This window comes from Vidua chalybeata, chromosome 1, assembly GCF_026979565.1.
Source record: "Vidua chalybeata isolate OUT-0048 chromosome 1, bVidCha1 merged haplotype, whole genome shotgun sequence".
Taxonomy (NCBI): Eukaryota; Metazoa; Chordata; class Aves; order Passeriformes; family Viduidae; genus Vidua; species Vidua chalybeata.
In genome coordinates, this window is record NC_071530.1 from 40,587,441 (window position 1) to 40,603,433 (window position 15,993).

Consider the following 15,993-nt stretch of genomic DNA (forward strand, 5'->3'; position numbering starts at 1 on the left):
TAAGCAGAACTTTGAAATGTTCCTTCTTTATCCCCTATTAAAGCATAATTTGATTTTGCCCTCCCATTAAGTAATCTGCCAGATGAGTATTCAAAGCCCTGTGATTCCCATTTATCAAGTCAAATTAAATGTTTCTGACCAGGTTCATCAACTAGGTATGTTTTAATCAAATTTAATGACATTTTCAATGAAATAGTAAGTGCATTGAGTATTTTTCTGTTTGGATGCATGGGGGTAGAAGATGCATTTGCTTCCTTTGAACACGAAGAGACTTGGTGTCAGTCCCTGTTTATTATTGTGAAACATGACAGTTATCTGAAGGAAACCAGCAGGATTTAATCTGACAGCCCAGTAAGGGAAGAGTGCCACCAATCTAATTATCCAGTAATCTAGTCAGAATGGGAGTAATTCTGGGCCTTTCTCAAGTCAGTTAATCACATTTCCTGTGCATTAGCAGCTGCACATGCAGAGCTTTTAGGGATGAGCTCTTAGCCCAGTGTAGCCTATGGAAGACACAAGAGAGGCATCATGTCATTGTCTTTGTTTGTTGTCAGGTTGTTTTTTTTAAATTATGATAAAGCATTTCTGTTCAGACTTGCTTTCACTCTTTGAGATAACCTCTTTTGATACTTCCTCAGTTCACCATCAATCATTAAATATGAAAAATACTTATTCATTTTGGATGTCCCATGATGTAGGAAAAGGGGTGTCACCCAAGAGGTGACATTGATAACATAGTCAAAAATTATCATTCCTCCTTCCTTTTTTCCTTTTTTCTAAGGTCCTATGGTAAACTGTAGAACATAACAAGCCAAAACCAAACAAAACCTTAGTGCTTAGCCAACAATTATCAAGTTATCTTCAGGCCAGATGTCAAACAATGTGACATATCTATGGTATAGAAGGTGGGTTGAGGGGGATTTTTCACAGAGAAAAATTAATTCAGTTTGTGGCAAAAGTTCTGATGTTTGAGTTTCCTGCTTTTGTTGTTCTTTTTTTATTTAAGAGTGCTTAAGGCTTGATTCTCCTATTTGCTAGTTGTATGACAGGCACATTTATCCCGCCTGTCATTTCTTCCCCCCCCATTTTATTGTCAAGCCAGGGGAGAAATTATTTCATAACTCTGTCCTCAGAGGTATAACTTGCCAGCCTGAAATATCTGCTTTGGATTGTAAGTGGTTGGGGCGAAAATTGCTGATCCCTGAATGTTTCATCATTTTTTGCAAGGGCAGCAGACCTCGTGCTGTCATATATTTATTTCTGCAGTCCAACCCACTGTTCTTGTAAGTGGGCAAGATATGTCTTGCTCTTACTTCAGGAGAAGAAGAAAGATATGTTCTAAATGTGGGTCTTTCCTACACTTGCATTTAAAAGAGAATTCTTGTGGGCTGCCAGAAGATATATAAATGCTTGCTTCTCAAATTTTCTTGTGAAATCAGAGGGCTTGAATTTGCTGAAGGTTTAGATATCATCAGTTACCTTTTGGCTTGGTTAACTCCCTGCAATGGGGCTGCAATTTTGTCTCTGAATAACATCCTTGTATATGAAAAAGTTACCCCTACATAAAGCAGAAATAATTTTCAAATAGAAGAATTAAAAAAGAGAAAAAAAAATGTCCATTCAGTTCCCCTCTCTAATCCTTGCTTAATTGAACGAGCGCTAAAGCAGCTGGCCTGCCTGAAAGACTGCTTGTTCTTACATCAGGCCAGAACATCAACTCGGCCGGGAAAGACAGGTATGGAGTTTTCTCCTATCTCTAGAAAACAACTGTTCAATAAGATATTTGAAATTTGGTGGTCTTCCTATTCAGTGTGCTTTAAATTGCACCTTTGCTCCATCCTGAAACTCCTTGTCTCTCCCTCCAACAGTCACATAGGAATAACACTTTGGATCCAGATGTTGCAGTTCAATTTGATTTTTGCTATATCTAAATTCCTTTCATCTTTCTCACCTTGCTCAGATTAAGGGAGTTTAACTGAGTGAAGACAGCTTGTGCAGCAGCAGTAGAGATTGGAAGTGCATTTTTTTCAGCTTTAACTTTACTTGTGTAACTCTGGGTGTTGTCACTGACAGCAGGAGCTGATTTAAATGGAAGAGCTGGTTGTTTTCCATTCCAGCTTGACAGGGAGGTGGTGGAGGTCAGAAACAGAAGAGCTGCCATTAGTGCTGTGGATTTCTCAGAAGGGCAAATGGCTCCAATTAAAAATAACAATAATTCCTTAAGAAGATATACCGATGTCTCCTGTGAGAACCTAGTGACTAAGCAGAACTCACCAAGGAGGCATTATGCACCAAAAGGGAGAATGGGAAGAAGTGACCCCGTGAGAAGAATTGAGCTAAACTTCATGCCAAGTTCAGCATTTCACTTGCAAATGAGTACCAGATCTGAGCTGATCTTCAAAAATGCATTTGTAAAGTTTGACAGAAAAAGTCTGCAAGAGCCAGCTTTGCAAAAGCATGGCTCGTTTTTTAATTTTGACTTAGTGGAAAAAGCAGTTCCAGAGCACTTCTAAGAACTGAAGATGGTGCCATTCCATACCAGGGTCCAGTAGAGTCATGCAAAAAATTGTTAGTATGCCCAATGTAGTTTCATTTCTGTATCAAGTAGCAAGGAACAGCAATGTATTTCATATGTAAATATAGTTCTTCTAAACACTGTTTTATGTTCAGGAGCTTCAGATCCCCCCTTTCTAGTTAATCTTTTTTCTTGGCCAGTAGTTATCTGTAACTTTTGGAAATATTAGTGAGATTCTCCTGAAGTTCTTCCGGAATCCTCTTTGATTATTACTCCTTAACAAAGTACAAATAATTAAATTTCTACTCTTGGATGTGCTGGCTATGTGCACATTTTACTTATGTGATTGACTTTTTGAGACTATGAAACCAGTGTCTTGAAACAAGCAGGACTTGTTATTGTGTTTAGAGATTTGTGCTTTGAATATTCCTTATGTGGCTCAATAAGATACACATGCTTTGCTTGGCTTTTTTCTTAAAAGAATTTTTTAAGTAAAATTACCTCAATCTGCAGATAGGGGCCAGGGGAGCCAACTTCATTAAGCAGGAAAAGAAACATCATCAAACTTCTGCCCTAAAAGACATAGGATAGCTGAAAGGCTTCCTTGTCTTTTGAGGTCCATTTTAATTCATTATTTAAATTGTGATTAATGATTGAGATGTTGAGACTCAGGCCACCAGTTTTAAAACTCCTGCTGAGTGGGGCAGCAGCAATGCATAGGTATGTACAAATCTGAGGGCCCTCTCAGAGCTCTACATCATGGGTCTTGCATTTCTCCAGTGATGTTGAGCTGTCAACAGACACTTTGAGTTCAGTATTCAAATTAATATCTGCTGAATGAGCAGTGGTTTGCAGAAGTTGAGCTTTGTGTCTTGTTCATTCTTAGCAAGAGAGCCTGCTGCTGTCTAATGAATTTCCCAGTGACAAGAAGGGCTTTGTGTAAGGAGTGAGGGGGAAAAAAAGACCTTAAGTGACGTAAGGGAATTATCAGTCTGCCTTTCTGTACAAGGAAATAACTGTGGACTTTGAACTCTGGATAATGATGACGGAGTTATCATTAAAAATCTTAATGTAATATATAGGGCCTTCAATTTTTATCCAGTTTTCCCCTTGTTTGTTTCACTTCACTTTTTTCGTGTTAATAAACTGTGGTCAGGTTCCTGGCTGATTTTATTCATGTCGTTGCTATAGTCTTTCAATCTCTTTACGCCATCAAATGAAATACTCTGGACTGGAAGTACAGCATTTGTATTTAACCAGAGCATGAATTCCAGCCTCATTTGAGTTTAGGTCTTGTCAGTCTTGCTTAAACCTACTGCCAGACCAGAAATACCATTGCTGATATGTGAAAAATGGTATCATGCTACTGATACCATTGCTGTGTGTGAAAAATTCACTTTCCCTTCTTCTTCAACTCCAGCATTGGACCACTATTTGGCAGTCTGTGTATCCCTAAAGTGGAGCAGCGTGAGCAGGCAATGTCGAGAGACAAAACTCTTTGTGGTCTGTGTAGTATTTATAAGACCATAGGAGGGGAAAGAAGCCCGAAGAGCTTAAATCACTTGGTTGAGGCCATTATGTCAGAGCTTGGCATTATAACCCATCGTTTTGCTCCCAGCGTAATACTCAGGTGCCACATCAGTCACAGGCTCACACTTTGCTACATCAATCCTTAAGCTTTTAGTGTCCTAAGAGATGCTGCATATAAAAGTGTTTGTACCAGGCAGCTTTCCCACACAACACTGAAGAGACCCCAAAAAAGCTCACAGGTTAGCCCTGAGGAGGAGGTCTTACACCCATGTCCAAAGACAAAGCTGGAAATGTTCTGGAGGGTTATTTTTCATGGGATTTTTTTTTTTTTTTTGTTCTCTGTGTAGGGGTTTATTTTTACTAGTGCTCTACCTATCAAGACATTAAATCATTGATTCAAAATGTTTAAAGAAAAAATATTGAAGTAAAAGAAAATACTAGAGTAGACAAACCTAAAAGGTCAGCACATACCACAGAAAATGTTGTGAGTGCTGGAAATGTGTGGCAAAGTCAAACTTATGCAATGAATAGAAAGAATGACCTTTTAAGGGTACCTTTCCTCTGTGCTCCATGTTCTTCATTTTGACGTCTTCTCATCTTGAGGCTGTCCCCTGCCTACGGTTTCCTCTGATATTTATATTATTTTTCATTCTTTTAAAAGTACATTAAATTTATTTCCATCCTGTTTAACCAGATGGAGGTTTTAATCAGTGCTCCATTTATTTTGGGGTTTTCTTCCTTCTTTTTTTCCAATTTTAATAAATAGCTTTCTCCCTGGTGTTTCTAAGTTTCCAAATCTGAAATCAACTTATATCCTTTCCTTCATTTAATTCTACTTCTACCATCTATAAGAATGTTTTTTTTCTTTTGTTCTTGTCCTATCTTAACTCATTCTGAATCTAGAATGAAGGTCGTGCTTGAATTAAAATGCAAATAATGAAAATTTATGAAGTTGAGAGATTGAGAAAATGAATTGGCCTCTAAACCTTGCAAGAGTCAATGAATAAAAACCTAAGAATTTAGAAATTCGATACTCATAGGCTGGTGGAAGATGGCTTTGCTAAATGTACCCATCTGTGCAATCCTCCTTTATAAGCCTACATAATTTAGTTTGTCAGATGTCCATTGGTTGTCTACCATTACAAATATGTGGAGTGCAGAGCTATCACATTGTGTTTGTGAGGGAAAATATTTTATCCGGGTGAAAAACTCTGTAAAAGAAGTTGGAAGTTTAAAGAAACCATCTCAGTGATATGATATCCATGACTTCAAAACTTTATAAATGAACAGACCACAGTAAGAATGCAGTGATGTAAAAATACATCAATATTCTTCTGTGAATAATAAATAGAAGAACTTATTTATAAAGGAGAACTAAGTATTTATTTTCCTTAAATTTATTATATTCATTATTATCCTAATGTGATTCACTAAAATATGTTAAAAATTTAATACGAACACAATTAATAATCCCAGTGATTATCACCCCAAGTTAGCTAAATTATGTACATACCATTTTCAATACAAATCAAGGTGGAGGAACAATATCCTGCAGTCTTGCAGTATTTTGGAGGAAATGCTGTTGATGTCAGCCAAGCTTTGCTGGAATCTCCCTGTGATCACTTAACCAAAGCTCATGTTACATGTATTTGGTAGATATGCTTCTGGGGGGAAAGAGTTCTGCCCTGGCTCTCCCTCACTTTCCTCTCAGTGAGCTTCTTCAGAAAATTGCAAGAAACTGATGTGATAAGCTGAAGCCTGATTTTCCCATGGGACAGTACTAATAATGTAGCTTGGGAAGAAGAAAGATGGAAACTGTGTTGACCCTTGAGACTGTCCTGAATACATCAGTGGTCAAAATAAATGGAGCATTTCCTATTAAGGATTAAGTGTTGTAAATGTGATGAAAGACTAGACGTGGGTCATAAAGGCAAACAATGACTCTGATCTGACTTAATCATCCTTATTTTACTAGACAGTCAGTCGCCCGTGCTGCTCTTGGAGCTCCTGGGGCGTATGAAAGTCCTGGCATTACTAAATGAATCCAGGCAAGAGGGGAGGGTGTGGGCTGTTATTGTGGCTTTTCAGCCATTTATTCATCTGGCAATCCCCAGTAGATTGCTGACATATCAGAGATCTTCAGGCATCTGTGAATTATGGGGGGGGAAAATAAAAGGAAGGAAGATAGAAATGTCATGGGTTTGGAAGTCCATAAGAGACTTATTTGGCATCTTGCACATGGCAGCCTTGGGGATCAGCTTTGATCCCTTATTGCTCATCACAAGAGAGCTGGTGCACTGCAGCCCTACATATATTTATGGCAAGCAGTTCTCTTCATCTCTGTTCAGAGGCCTGCCAAATGGGGAGAGATCCAGTTTGCATAGTAATGCTCCCTCAAACCATCTCCTTAACCTTGGTTTCTCCTCCAGCTCATCCATGTTGCTTATCCAGCACTTGAAATCAATCTTTTGCCCTATAAAGAACAGTGAGTAAATGTACTCAGCCTTGTGTCAGGTTGGTAGCTGGGAGACCTCTTGAAGACATTGCTGTACCTCTTCTAGCCTTCCTGCCATTGTTTTCACACGCTGGGTCATTACTGGGCGTCTCTGTGCTAGCTGCAGGGTAACGGGGTAAAAACTGTCCTTCCACAGTGTTCTTTAGTTATAGTACTTGACAAAAAAGATACAAACATTCATTACCAAACTGGTTTTAATTCAATATATGCCTGGAATATTGAACTGAATATACTGGACCTCTCCAGATCCTTGTTTAAAACAGAAACGACTAATCTTGATTTCTGTTTGAAAATGTTTATTACTGCATCAAAGAAAGTGTTATCAATCTGTCAAACTCACTCAGTAACAACTTATTTGGACCAAGTACAAATGTTTCTTTTGCCACAGATTTATATCCAAAGTCAGACTAGGAAAAGAGAGAAACTTTTTTAGTTTTTTTCTGCCATCATTAGCACAGGCTCCTTCAGGACAAATTAATTTAATATGTGGAGCAGTGGGATTGTTCTCATTTTGGAGTTATTTATCTTCCTTCAGAGAGCACAGGGCTACCTGGAAACAGGCACAATGGATCAGTACCCACACACAGGTCCTGTGCCCCCCCCTGCACTGCAAGGCAAGCCATGCCTTCCACAGGCAAATTTTCTCATTGCTTGCATGGATACTGGCTTTTCCTAGGGAGGACCTCTTGGAACACATTAGTGCAATGTGTTAGACTATACCATAAATAGAGTTATAGCACACAATCGCATCCAACTGATAGTTCTCTTAGGACTGAAGAGAGAGATCTGTATTTTCAGGCAGAGCACATAAAAATATTATTATCCAAGCCTTGTCAACTCTCCCATCTAATTAAAAAACACACCTCTCTAGGTATAGGAATTTAAATGCCTTTAGTTCTTTCTCTTTTTTTCAGTGCCATCAACATTCAAATTGTAATTTACAGCCCAGTTCTTCCAGCAGATGTCTTTTTCTTGCAGATCTCATTTAAGAAGATGTTCTGCTGGAGGAGATCTAATGGGACCCAGTTCTAATACAAGGATTTAATTGCTCTTGCTTTTCAAAGTGAAGAGTTGGCTGATTAACTTACGAAGGCTAGATGGGAGAAAATGGGGCACTATTGGCCAGAATTTAAAATTTATTTTAAATATCTAAAGATGCACTTATGCTTGAAGGCAGATTTTTAAAAACAGATAGATACTTAACTCCTAAACATGGAAATTCCATTAAAAAAACTAACCCAGAGTGCTTTTTTGGAAAGTCTTAGGCTAATGGTATGCTTTGAATATCTTTCTCAGACAATTCAGACTCTCATGGGAGGAAAAGGTGTCCAAAACTACAAATTTTAGTTGTCTTGGCTCTGTTCATGAGAGCTGTGAGTGTTTTGTTAGGTTCTTAACACCCTTAAGAGCAGTATCTAATCTTGTGTAAGATTTATAATGTACATATGTAAGTTTTCAGCATCTGTCCAGGCTATCTTTACTGTTGTGGCTTTACAGAGGAATTACTAGCCTGTAATCCAGCCCCAAACTATTGAAAACCAGTTTTTATCTAAGTCTACTCTTATCTGCATGTGTGTTTAAAATAATTTTCCCAAGAGGAGTCTAAAAGTAAAATTGAAATCCACAGGAGGTATTTTTATACTAAGAGTTTAATATTCATTTTTACATGTGTTTCAGACACTTTGTCTCAAGGTAGTTGTTTACTTAAGAGGTAAGCAGGTTAAATCTAAAAATAGTTTTAATTCATTTTAGTTCATTTCTTAATTAAAAAAGTTAAAATAGGAGTTTAAGTTTTTTGAAGCTAGGTTTGCAAGAAGGCTCAGAAACATGGTGACAGAGCAGTGGTTTTGGGTTTTGTTCTTTTTGGAGCCTTTGGACATTGTTTGTTTTATCAGTAGTACCTCAGTGCCACTGAGTTTTAGAAGAGGAATATCAGATTAACAGTTTTCAAAGCCTTATTAACATCTGTGGGTGTATTTCACAATATAACTTCTGGCACAGATGAGATTTGGATTGTAAGATGCTTGGGCAAAACCCCCTCTGGTGGATTTAAGAAAACTGCCCAGTGATTCAGACAAAGAAGGGTAACCGATGATCTACAATTTTATTTTATTATTAATTTAATTTTATTTTATTGTATGCTTCAGTCATGCAGAAAGACTACTGTAAAGTCCTGAAGGCAGGACTTGGAAAGGGTCTGGGATGCTCAGCCTCAGAGTAGCGCTGTGGAGTGCGAAACTAAAGGCTTATTGTTTGCATTTCCTCCCTTTCTGCCCCAGTGGGCTTCCACACTTGGCACAATCTAAGCGTTGCATTATTTTTCCTGACATGAAGGCACATTGCTCAGCCTCTTTGCCTTTGGTCAGATATCAGCAACACAAAATGATGCCTTTGTGTGGCAGTTTTTTAAGGAGTAGCGGCTCTGGTCAGTATTTTATAGATTCATTTTATTGGTCAAGATCTAAAGCCTTCCCTTTTCTCTCCCCATACGAGGGAGGGACACTTGTTCCACAAAAGACTGGTTCTCGCAAGACAGTGGGACATTTATTTAAAAGCCAGATTTGAATCTCTGAGAACTTTTCTTCCTTCCTTGTTTTGTCTGGGACTGGAAACAAAGAGAGCAAAATTCCACACCCCTCCCCCAACCTGCTGCCCCCCCCCCCCCAAAAAAAAAAAAAAAAAAAAAAAAAAGTAGAGAGATTTGGTAGCCATACCTCTCTCAAAAGCTTTCTACTTCAAACTGCATCTTCGATTTTCGTTACATCCTTGGAAACCTTACTGTCTTTCCATGGATATGAATCAATGTCATTCAGAAAGAATTGGCTCAGTGTTGATGCTACAGAGTCCTTGCACTGGCACATTGACTTCTTCAGCGCTTTTTTGTGGTGAGATTGTTTCACATGTTTGGTATGATCTTCCCATCTGCAGTACTTCAGGATTACACCTGGGCTGGCTGATGACCCACCCAATCCAAAGCAGAGTGTCAGAAAACTTTTGCGAAGTAGTCTCTTCTCAGCATTTCTCCAATCTGCTTCCTAAAAGTGTGCAATTGTTGTTGGACTTTAAATTCTCTTTTCTTTTTGTGTATTTAAATAAATTCCCACCTGGGCAGAATGGTTTTAAAGTATTTGTCTAAACCAGATGTGGCTGCAGTAGATACCAATTGGAATAGTTATTTATAGCCAAAAGAATGCTGTGTAAACAATTGAGAGTCTTTCTTAAGATTTGGAGTGAATAGCAGTTGGTTCAGCAGGCCTTTCTCTGGAGTTTTGTTTTCATGTCCCAAATTAAAATAAATATGTTTTCTGAGCTGGTCATGGCAGATTTGTAGGAATTCTGCAACTTTTGACCCAGATTTGTATATGAGTTTTCAGAGGTAAACCTCAGACTCTTTGATTGGAACTTAGAGGATGAGTTTCTCCCACACTGAAGCCAAGGGAAGTTTCACCACTAGTGTCAAATATGCTTGGGCTACTGGTCTTCATGGATTCATATAGTGGGATCTATTCTGCTAGCACAGTCTTTATAGAGCAAAGGAGAAGAGAGAAGAATTGAAAGGTGTTACCAGTTATCAGCAATGAAACAACACTAGGAAGAAAGCTGGGCTTTTCTTCTTGCTTTTGGGACTTATTTGCAGCATACCTAAAAATCCATCTGCATGTGTAGCTGAGAGAATTGCTGCCCGTCTGTGCTCTGGCTGCCAGCCTCTAATACCCTGGGGCTCCAAAGTAGATTCACATGGTAGCCAGCTTTCTGTGTTAAGCTCTCTTGTGCTCATGTAATCAGAGTCCTGCTGAGATCATTACATGATTGACCATTGATTTCTGTTGCCAATATTTTGACCCTTTAGAGACATAGTGGGATTAATCATCAGCTGATCTGACTTCATGTGTATTCATTTTGAGGGGAAATGAGGGCTCCTGAGAGAGATGCTGATCATCTTGAGAATTGGCGAAGGAAGGTGTGTTAGGAAACTAAAAGTGGGCAGGCTGCTTTGGTGAAAGAAAAGAGTCAATAATATGGTAAAGCTCTGAAAATATACTTATTACAAGCTTCCTTTAATGCTTCAGACCTCAGATCACTCTGTGTCTGGTTTGACACAGGCTCTCTGCCTGAATGACATGCATCTGTCTTTGTACAGGTGCACCACATGGTTTTCATGGCACAGCAGCACCACTCCATGCTTTCAGCAGGTTGGAAAACAGTACTCAAGTGTAAGATGTGCAGGGATCTAAACAATGAAAATTGAAATTTAGTCACGAGATCAGTTTAGATAGATGTCTGCTTCTCAGAAAATTATCTTTGATATATCAGTGGCACAGTAGAAACTTGGCTCTATGAGTCTCAATGTTGCACCTAAATCTTCCCAATAGATGGAAAGATAAGACAAAATCACAGCCTGGGGCATTCAAAGCTCTGTTGTTGGGGTTTTTCCAAGGCAGACAAGGAACTCAACCTCCCAAGCAGCAATAGGATAGTGATTGCAAAAACAAAACCCAAAAAGAGTAAGGCACTGTAACATGTGCTGAGAGTGTGCTGGCAGCAGGCTTGGTGTGCTGGGGCTGTGCTTAATATGAGTTGCCTTCCTGGTGGGAATGGTATGCAGGGACAATGGGACCCATGGGTTAATAGAACAAAGATGGAAATGAGGAGGAAATTCCCTTTTAGCACATTTTGCATGCTCAGCCACCTTGCTAGGTAGGACTGCCGGAGACAGTAGCTGGATATTAATAGGTGGCATTAAATAATTGCAAAATGTAAATGCAATTGAATGCTTCTCTCTGCAGCTATCTAAGTGTTCATTATGCCATAAAAACTAGTTGGTTTTCCACCCCTGTGTGTGCAGAAAGAGCTCACAGTAGCAAAATTCAATTTACATGAAAGATGAGGAAAGATGAAATATTCTTTAAGTCATTTTTATTCTGTGTAATTTTATTGTGAACAGATAAACTGTGTATATTTCATTGGTTTTGTTCAAGTTTACACTAGATGTTGCATTATTTCAGATGATGAAAGAGTCAAGGGTAATAATGCAAGTCCCTGTTTATAAATCTGTTTTGTTGAAGTCTCTGGCATAAGTACATACAAGTGAAAAATCAGAAAATGAAGAAAACAGCACAGACATTCTCATAATAATTGTGATTCACATAAAATTAATCACTGAAGCTTGGTCACTGGCTGTATCCAAAGTTAAGCATAGCCTGTAGCTTGTCTGTAAAAATCAAATACTCTTTCAGAGTGTTAATGGAAATCTGTTACTCATGGCTGAGAGTGCACAAGTGATGCTTGTAAATAAGCTTCAGGTTTTCTTCTTTGAGTTGTTTGGGATTTTGAGAAAGCAAAGCACTCATTCCTGTTTGATAATATTTTGCCTCAGTGAGAGGCATTCTTGGGGCCTCAGCAGCAAATTTGTTCTGAAAAGCAAAGTTAGTGCATAAATTATCCTGTATCTAAAAAACGTTTTGATTTTCTGACTCCTGTATGAAATCTGATTTCTGGCTTTACCCAGTTCTTCCTTCACGGCAGGCTTTTTTCCCCCAGCAGCCTATGTTATTAGCTTATCAAAAAAACTGAGGAGAGGTTAGGGGTATTAGCAAAGAAAAATGGATACCTTTTGAAGTAACTTTTTATTTCTCTCATGTAGTTTGGTGTGTCCCTGCTTAATGTTGACAGCTTCTGGATTTCCAGTGGAATAATTAATTTGGGTCACTGCTTGCAGCATTTTGCTTCTCCTGTATCCTAATGCCTGGAAATTTCTGGGGTCTTTGACATGTACTGTTTTATGTATTCTTGTACTTTAAATCAGATGTCAAGATTTTAATAGGTCCTGAGCTTAATTATCCACCCTCGTCTGAAGTAAGTTTAATGTATCTCCTGTCTGAAACAGGAGAAGTGGTTTCAGGTGCTTTTGTCTAGAGGCTGATATATGGACAAAGATTCAGTGTAAATGGCTGTGTTTGCTTATTTTCCAACAATCTAGTATCTCTGACTACTTTCCACTTGGTACAAATTGTATTCGGGCTCCATTCATTCTTGCTTCTTTTTTTAATTTATTAAAGTGGCTAAAACTCTTGTAGAAATTTAATGGGTTCCTCTGGCAGGTGATAGGGAAAACCTAGAGACAGCTGGACAAAATGGAAGGAAGTACTCAGAGTTAATAATCTCTGATCAGCAATTTAATGAGACTGGGTGCATTTCAGAGTAGAATAGGCAGAGAACAAGCTGAATATCTCTGCTGTTTGGTACATTGGTTCTGTGGATCTCCATTTGGCAGCATAAATTGTTTTACTCGATGTGCTGGTGTAGAGCTGAACACCATTAGGAAGAAGCTGTTAGTGCAGAGGTGGAGTAGGTGGGCTTAGCACATGGGGGACAATACCTGCTGAGAGCAGGGCTGAGCCGTGCCTCCCCACAGGGCTCAGCAGCCCTCCTTCCTGCACCAGGGTCTCCCTGAAAAATAGGACTTAAACTTCTGGGGCAAGGAAGAAGCAGGAAATGGCCACACAGAGAGATGGAGGCTGCGTGAGAGGGGCCAAAGGTGGCAGGCATCATCCCACCACCCCTGCAAGCAGAGCTGGAGCACATGGCTTGGGTTTGCAGCCTTTGGGTGCTTTTGAGTTAGCAGCAGTAGTTTTGATGGGAACTGCTCTCTGTGGAGCACTGGGTCCTCAGTAAGAGGGCAAGGGGGCCCAGAATTGGAGGATCACTCCCTTCTTGGATCTAGGCTGCACTCGACAACTTGCTGCAGTAGAAATATTAATATAGCTAAGGTGGACAGTCCAAAAAATACAGAATTTACTTCTGACACATATATATTTTGTTGGCTGAGATTATTATCAGGGAAACTTCCCATAAACACATTTAAATTATTTAATATCTTCATCTCTGAAAGAAAATTTCTCAAGGTTTCTCAGAAATTGCTGTGTGGCTCTCGAGGCATTGGCATCTGACTGTATTGCTATCATTTTTGCCTAGTTTTAGAGATGGTAAAGGGCACATAGCAATCAAGTAGCCCATACGTTTCCATCACATTGGTAGTATTCTTGTTGATAAGTGGAACCTAAACATAAAAGATTGAGGCAAGTCTGATCCTTTCCAGGAAGGCATTTTTCAAGGTCAAGTTTGAAGAGCAGTTTAGAACTGACGGGTTATTTTGATCTATCTCTACCTGTATTATAGATGTTCTGCAGTGACATTAGGTTTGTTCTGGAAGCCTTTACCTGAGCTGCTGGCCTTGTATGTCACCCACCTCCATGGGTGTCATGGACAGGCCAAGTCTTCTGGTGGAAATTTGCTACCCCATCTCTGCTATGCACTGAGGTTTTGTGCTTCTTTGGGGAAAAGCCTAAACTTGATCAGCAGGTTAAATTTTAATCTCTTGATGGAGGTGCCATAAGGGATGTCACAGCAGGTCTGATCTGTAAACCAGGGCATCTGTAAACCAGTGTATCATCAAAGGGAGACAGAATTGACATGACAATTGAAGAATTGAAGATCTTCACTAAATTCTCTGCCCAATGGCCACTTAACATGGTTTTGGGTCCAAAATATGAACTATTGACTTCTCGTGCCTTTGAGCTTTGTGCAGTCAATTACATCTGCAAGATCCTGGGAGAAGCTCCCCATCCTTCTCCTGGTCTCTGAGGTGGGTGAGGAAGAGGAGGACAGCTGTTTCACTCCCTCCTTGCTTTCTGGCAGAGAGATGCAGCAGAGCTGCAGGAACATGTAGTGCCTTATAATGCTAATGAAGAGCCTTTGCTGGGCCATGCTGTCCCCTCTGCCCCATGGAGAGGGAACAGTGCCTGCTGCAGAGGCTCCCCTGCTGCCCTGTGTTCCCTGTGCCTCAGTGCTGCAACAGCAAACTCAGGCTTCCCTTTACCTGCCTCTTCATTATCCAGTTTTCCTTTTATTATCTGGCTTTCTCTTATTTATGTCCCTTGTTAAAAGTCGATTTATTCATTTTAGAGTCCCTGTCTTTTCTTTGTCCTGGTGTTCATTTATTAGTGAGACTCTTCCATCTTTTTCTTGCCTGACATGAAGTATTTGTAAAAGCCTCTCTTACTCCCCTTAATCCCTTTGGCTAGCGTGAACTCCCCTTGCTATTCTGTTACTCTCACTTTCCCTGCAAGTCTTTACTGATCCTCTGTAGTCTTATGTGGATCCTCTCTATTTCCAGTATTGCCTGCTTTTTTTCTTTAAACCCTCAGAGTAGTCCCTTGTGAAGCCTCACTGGCTGCTCCTTCCTTTTCTTTGAATTTTTCTCTATCACAAGGACTACAACAGGCTGCATTTTCATTAGAGTGCCTGTCCGGATTTTTTTGCTGCCTTTTGCACTTATGGCTGCTCAGAAAAGGGGTTGGATTTTAAGCACCCCTTTGGGAGGAACAGGCTACATCCCTCCTGCCCACAGCTCCCCCTTTCAATTTGCAAATGAAAACTAGTACTAAGGGACAGATTAAACAGCATCATGCCTGGGTGCACTGCTGAGAGAGGCTTTCAATGGGCTTGTGTCCTGCTTCTGCAGCATGTAGGGGTATGGTATCCAAATACAGACATATTTGGGTGTACCTTGACATCCCTGGGCTGGATTGCTTCACACAGATGGGATCTTTTTTCCATACTTACCACTTTGTGGATGCGTAGGCATCTAAAGTGTCCCGTGCCAGCGAGTTCTACAGTTTTATTAAATCTGTATCTGTTTTAGACCTCTGACAGTTTCATATGATGTTCTCTACTTCTTTAGAAAGAAACAGACCACTACCCTTCTGTGATCACTCTCTCCGTGCTGTTTAAGATTGAATTGAATTTTATCCTAGAGGCCATTTGGTCTGACTACTTTAAATAAACAGTATCTTTAAAAAACTCAGCATGGGGTAGTTTGGTGTACACACATTTTGCCTAAGCATTTTTTAAGGTGGGCTAGCAACATTCCTATCTTCAATTGATTTCATACAGATGTGTGTGACATATATGGAAAGATACATAGACATTTCTTTCCTTCCGATAGCAACAGGTATTTTAGAAAAAGAAGAAGGACATCATCTAACACTGCAAGGGAAAAACATACTCAGCATTAACTTGGCTAGCATCCACACGAATATCTACTGCAAATGAAGTAATAGGTGAATATTTCAGTGACCCTTGGTGATGACTAATTCAGTATCCACCCAGTAATGTAGCAATATAGAGGTATGTGAATAAGGCATGAGGTTGTGGCCATCACTAGAGTGTCTGTAAGCCCTGGAGCAATGCAGAACAACAGTTGGGAAACCAGAAACACCTTCCAAAAAGAACATGTGTCAGGCCCAGGGTCCCAGCCCCAGAGAATGATTCCAGATGACTTTCAGAAATGAGGTTATTGCATAAGTGCATAAAATGAGATGCCTGTGAATGCATGTGATCACCAGACTGTGTGACCAGTCATTTTGAATCC

The 15,993-nt window shown here is 39.7% G+C and overlaps 1 protein-coding gene across 3 annotated transcripts in view; it reads left to right on the plus strand.

Annotated features, from left to right (window-relative positions):
* Positions 1-15,993, plus strand: part of RBMS3 (RNA binding motif single stranded interacting protein 3) — a 701,764-nt gene that overhangs the window by 486,193 nt on the left and 199,578 nt on the right. The window lies entirely within an intron of this gene.